Genomic DNA, 6,023 nt, shown 5'->3' with positions numbered 1-6,023 from the left:
TTGGAATACTAGTTTCTAATTTTGTAATATATATTAGTATATCATCTGCATATAAGGAAATTTTATTCCTTGTGTCTCTAGTATTGTATCCAAATATTCCTGGATGGTTTCTAACGCTTTCTGCTGGGGGTTCGATTGCAAGAGCAAATAATAGTGGGGATAGTGAGCATCCTTGTCTACAGCCTCTAGAGAGATTAAATTTAGTTGATAACATTTTGTTTGTTAATATACTAGCTGTTGGATTAGAATATAACAATTTAACCCATGTACAGTACTTCTCTCCTAATTGAAATTTTTCCATCACCGAAAATAAATATGGCCATTCTACCTGGTCAAATGCTTTTTCAGCATCTAACGAGATAATTGCTAGCTCTGCGTTAGGGATTCTATTGGAGTATATAATATTAAATAATCTTCTCAGATTATAAAATGAATACCGTTTGGGGATAAACCCTGTTTGGTCGGGATGTATTAATTTGCTGATCACTAAGCTCAATCTATTAGATAGAATTTTAGTTAATATTTTCTGATCAGTATTTAAGAGGGCTATAGCTCTGTATGAACCTGGGTCTTCAAGATCCTTGTCCGTTTTTGGTATGAGTATGATTGTAGATTCATTTAGAGTTTCTGGGAGTTTCTGTTGAGTATATGTGTATTTGTACATTGTCTGTAGGCGTGGGGAAAGCAAATCATAATTTTTTTAATAAAATTCAGAATTTAGACCATCGGGTCCAGCAGACTTTCCGTTTTTTAAGGATTTGATTGACTCTTCGATGTCTTTTATCGTAATTTCAGCCCCTAGCAATTCTCTCTCTTTCTGATCTAGACCCGCTAACTTACAATTCTGTAAAAATGTTTCCATTCCCGTTGATTGTTCTGTTATTTTAGATGAATACAATTTTTGGTAGTATTGTAGAAATCTATCATTAATATCTTTAGGCAGTGTTAATGTTTCTCCCTTGTCTGTTCTAATTTTGTATATTGTTTTTTCCCCATCCAATTTGCGAAGTTGACGCGCTAATAGTTTTTGTGGTTTGTCACCAAATTCAAAATTTAATTGTTTTGTATGTTGATAAAGTTTTATAACTTGGTCTGAATATATCTTGTTTAATTTATATTTCAATACTGCAATTTTATTGTGTTTTATCGTGGATGGTGCTGCTGCATTTTCTGTGTCTAATTGCTTTATTTCCATTTCCAGTTTCTGTTGTTTGGCCCTATTCTCTTTATTAAAAAATTATTGGGAAGAAATTAATGCTCCTCGTACAAATGCTTTAAATGTTTCCCAAAGAAGGGAAGCAGAGATTTCAGGGCTGTCGTTAGCCTCAAAAAACATTTAAATCTGTTTTACTAGGTATTCATTACATGACTTATCTTTTAAGATTTGGGGATTAAATCTCCATTGTGGCTGTATCTCTGCCATTCCGTTTACTTTGATCATAAATGTTAATGGAGCGTGGTCTGAGATTATGATGTTATGATATTGTGAATTATAGGTAAATGGGATAAGTTTTGAATCTACTAAAAAATAGTCTATCCTTGAGTAAGTTTTATGTACTGGTGAGTAAAATGAATATTCTCGGCCCGATGGATTTTCAATTCTCCAAACGTCCTTAATATTAGTAGTATTAATGTATGAATTTAAAAATTCACTTGATCGAGATTTTAGTTTTCTTTGAGTTGATGATCTATCCAAACAAGCATCCAATGTACAATTTAAATCTCCACCGATTATTAAGTTTTGTTGTGTACCTTCCGGGATATTGTTAAGAATTCTCTTAAAAAACAGAGGGCTATCAAAATTTGGTCCATACACATTGAGGAGAGTCACCTTTTTTAAGTATAACTCCCCTATTATTACAATATATCTGCCTTCAATGTCTTCTATCGTTGATATATGTTTAAAGGGTATACCTTTACGAATTAATATTGCAACACCTCTAGATTTATGTGAGAATGAAGAGTGGTACGCTTTAGCAATCCATTTTGCTTTCAATCTGTGTTGTGCTTCCTTTTTAAGATGTGTCTCCTGGAGAAATATTATATCTGTTTCCAATGATTTTAAATGAGCTAACACTTTGCCTCTCTTGATAGGTTCATTAATTCCCTTAACATTCCAACTACAGAATTTAATTCCCTCACCCCCAATTTTTATATTCATGTCTTGCATCTTGTGATTAAGTGGTAGAGCAGATGATTCAGCACACTCAACCCTACCTTATACTTGAACATCAGGTAGATGAATTTTAGGTCACGTCTGTTTTCCATCCGAACATATCTTCTTAAATAAAATATGCAATTCCATTCCAAATACAAAATATAATATGATATAAGATAAAAAAGGTGATAGCAAATTGGGTTAGTAAAGTGTGGAAAGTAAAAAAGAAAAGCAACTACAACTACAATTAGTGCAGTTAGTGATAGCCACCCTAATGTGGCTAAGCATCTATGGACTTCCGTAGCTTTTGGTTTATTAAAATACTAGCTCCGTACTTTCCTTGAAAGGAAAGTTTCCAATTCGATGCAAACAATTTGTGGGGGGGGAAAGAAATAATGATTATATTCCATTAATGGTATAATTAGTAGTCTCAAATTGAAATGTTAGTTTTGTATAATATAAACATTTATCAAAGAATAATCAAAAACAAAAACATCAGAGAGAGCCACCATACATTTCTCATTATAAAATACCTGAATCACACTTTACTTATATTTCATTCTTTTAGTTAATTCTTAAATATTCTAAATAATCTTATTATCAATAGTTAGTGTTAGTTAGTATTCTTGATTATTAATAGTTGTTAGAGGTTAGCACTAGAATGTAAGTATTATATATCCGTTGCAGGATATTTACCCAATTCTTATTGCGAATTTTAGGCAATTCTTAAATATAATAGTTTAAAGTTTAGAGTTCCATATCTTCTCTGCGAGATAGCAGTATCCAGGTAGGTGTTAAGTGTTGAATATTTTTCAATCTTCGATCTTGTCCTCGATGTTCTTGGCAAATTCAAATGCTTCCGTGTGCTTGATGAAGAAGTATTCCTTCTTCTCGTAACTGACTCTTAGTGTTGCGGGGTATAACAGTCCATATCTCAGATTCTTTATGTTCTTCAGTATTCTTCTTGTTTCTGTGAACAACGCTCTTTTCTTAGCAACTTCCACAGGGTAATCTCTGAATACGCTAATCTTGTCTCCTTCATATACAAGATTTCTGCTTTTGCCAATTTTCCTCATCATGTCATCCAATACATGGTCATATTGGACCTTTACTATCATTATTCTTGGTCGGTTGCCCACCTTTGGGCGACCCACTCTGTGCGCTCGGGCAAGTAATGGCGCCTGGTCCAGGTTCAAAATTGTTTTCAGTACATCTGCAGCAAATTCACGGGGGTCACGAGTCCCCTCTCTGCCTTCCTGGATGCCCACGATTCTTAAATTCTGACGCCTCTGATCTCCTCCAAGTCTGTACATTTTTCAGTTATTTGATGCAATAACTTTGATAGGCGTTGGTTCTCAGTGATGAGTTGTTTTGTAGTTGCGGTGCTTGTCTCAGCAAGTTCCTCAAGTTCTTTTACAATCTTGTGGTGTTGGTCTAATGTCAGGAGAATAGGTTCAATTTTAGAATCAAATCTGGATTCCATCATATTCAGTTTTTCATTTACTTCTTCAACATTTTGAGTCATATTTCTTTCCATGTCTAATTTCCAGTCTTCAAGGACTTCGTGTACAATCTCTGTACATCTTCTTTAATTTGTTCTTTAATTTCTTTTTTAAAAGATGTCAGCTCCTCTTTAAAGTTCTGTCTAAGATTTTTAAGTTCCTCCTTAAGAAACGTTTTTAATTCTTCCAACTCAGTCTTTTTCTTCTTCTTCGAGATGTCTTCTCGGGATGCTGTCAAACCTGAGGCCGAGGCTTCAGTTGGGCCTACCTCTTTAGTCTTGCCGTTTTTTGTCTTGTGGGGGGGAGTATGCTGAGTCGACATACTGCCGGTGTCGCGCGCCTGATGACATCACGGGCTTACTGCAAAACAATCGGTGCCGTTTTCTGCAGGTAGGATCTGTCTTTTCCCCCCGTTTTTTCGTTTTTTTCACGGAGCTGGTTGGCGCGAGTCTCTCCTACTCCATAGCGCCACCGGAAGTCGCTACTCCCATTTGATGAATCAATTAAAGATTGTCACGGTTTACCTTTAACAGTTTTTGTTGCTATCTGCTTTTTAAGAAACAAACTTTGACATTTAGCGTAGTCAGCAGGATCTCGCTGGGACCAGCAACAGATGACTGAGTAAGAGGGTGCAGTTGACCGGGATCTGAAGGGGAGAAAACTGTGCTCCAGTTGGACCCTTTGAGTCTGGCCTCCTGAAGAAGTTCCTGGTAAAAAAAACTGTCATATGAGAAAAGATTGAAAAGACTAGGCTTGTATTCACTGGAGTTTAGAAGGATGACAGATGGCACAATGGGCTAAGTGTTCGGCTGGCAACCGGAAGGTAGCCGGTTCGAATCCCGCTTGGAGTGCATACTGTAGTTGTGTCCTTGGGCAAGACACTTCACCCACCTTTGCCTGTGTGTGAATGATTGGTGGTGGTCGGAGGGGCCGTAGGCGCAGATTGGCAGCCACGCTTCCGTCAGTCTGCCCCAGGGCAGCTGTGGCTACAGAAGTAGCTTACCACCACCGAGTGTGACTGAGGAGTGAATGAATAATGCGATGTAAAGCGCCTTGAGTATTAGAAAGGCGCTATATAAATCCCATCCATTATTATTATTATTATTATTATTATATCTTATAGACGCATATAAAATAATAAAAGGACTGGATAAGATAGATGCAGGAAAAATGTTCCCAATGTTGGGCATCCAGAACCAGGGGCCACAGTCTTAGAATAAAGGGGAAGCCATTTAAGACTGAGGTGAGAAAAAACGTTTTCACCCAGAGAGTTGTGAATTTGTGGAATTCCCTGCCACAGAGGGCAGTGGAGGCCAAGTCACTGGATGGATTTAAGAGAGAGTTAGATAGAGCTCTAGGGGCTAGTGGAATCAAGGGATATGGGGAGAAGGCAGGCACGGGTTATTGATAGGGGACGATCAAGCCATGATCACAATGAATGGTGGTGTTGGCTCGAAGGGCCGAATGGCCTCCTCCTGCATCTATTTTCTATGTTGCTATGTTTCTATGTCCCTCAGTCCTTAGAAGCAGACAGTGAAGGTAAGACCACTTGTATAAGGATTGGCTTGTGTATTGGATATGGGTAAAGAATTGGCCACTGCAGACTAAAGAGGTTTTGTCACAATTAAAGGATTGGACACGGCAGACTACAAACTTTGTCACTAATGTGTATTGCAAAGATAATGTGTCTTCAAGAGGCAGTGTTTTGAAAAGACTTGTAAATTTGCTACCTGAGAGAGTAACCAGATTGGCCTTTACAGACTGCAAAGGTTTGTTACAAATAAAGGATTAGGCCCGAAACGTCGCCTATTTGGAAGGGTTTCGGCCCGAAACGTCGCCTATTTCCTTCGCTCCATAGATGCTGCTGCACCGAAGGGTTTCGGCCCGAAACGTCGCCTATTTCCTTCGCTCCATAGATGCTGCTGCACCGAAGGGTTTCGGCCCGAAACGTCGCCTATTTCCTTCGCTCCATAGATGCTGCTGCACCCGCTGAGTTCCTCCGAAGGGTTTCGGCCCGAAACGTCGCCTATTTCCTTCGCTCCATAGATGCTGCTGCACCCGCTGAGTTCCTCCAGCAATTTTGTGTACCAAAGGATTAGGCTTAACAGGCTGAAAAAGTTTGTTACAATTTGTGCACTAAGTTGTGTACAAAGAAGTGATTTGGTGATTGGATAAACATAGAAATAATTTGGATACGAGTGACGGAAAGACGGCTGTAAAACACATGTGTTATTTGTTTCATAAGAACAGCAAGGATTATAGAATATTGAATTATAAATTGACCAAACCTTTTAGTAATGTGTCTTGACCAGTAGGAGGCATATGGAATGTGGAGACTATTGAAGGAAGAGAGAGAGAGAGAG

The sequence above is a fragment of the Amblyraja radiata genome, chromosome 8 (genome assembly GCF_010909765.2).
Source record: "Amblyraja radiata isolate CabotCenter1 chromosome 8, sAmbRad1.1.pri, whole genome shotgun sequence".
Classification (NCBI taxonomy): Eukaryota; Metazoa; Chordata; class Chondrichthyes; order Rajiformes; family Rajidae; genus Amblyraja; species Amblyraja radiata.
This window is presented reverse-complemented; position numbering follows the sequence as displayed.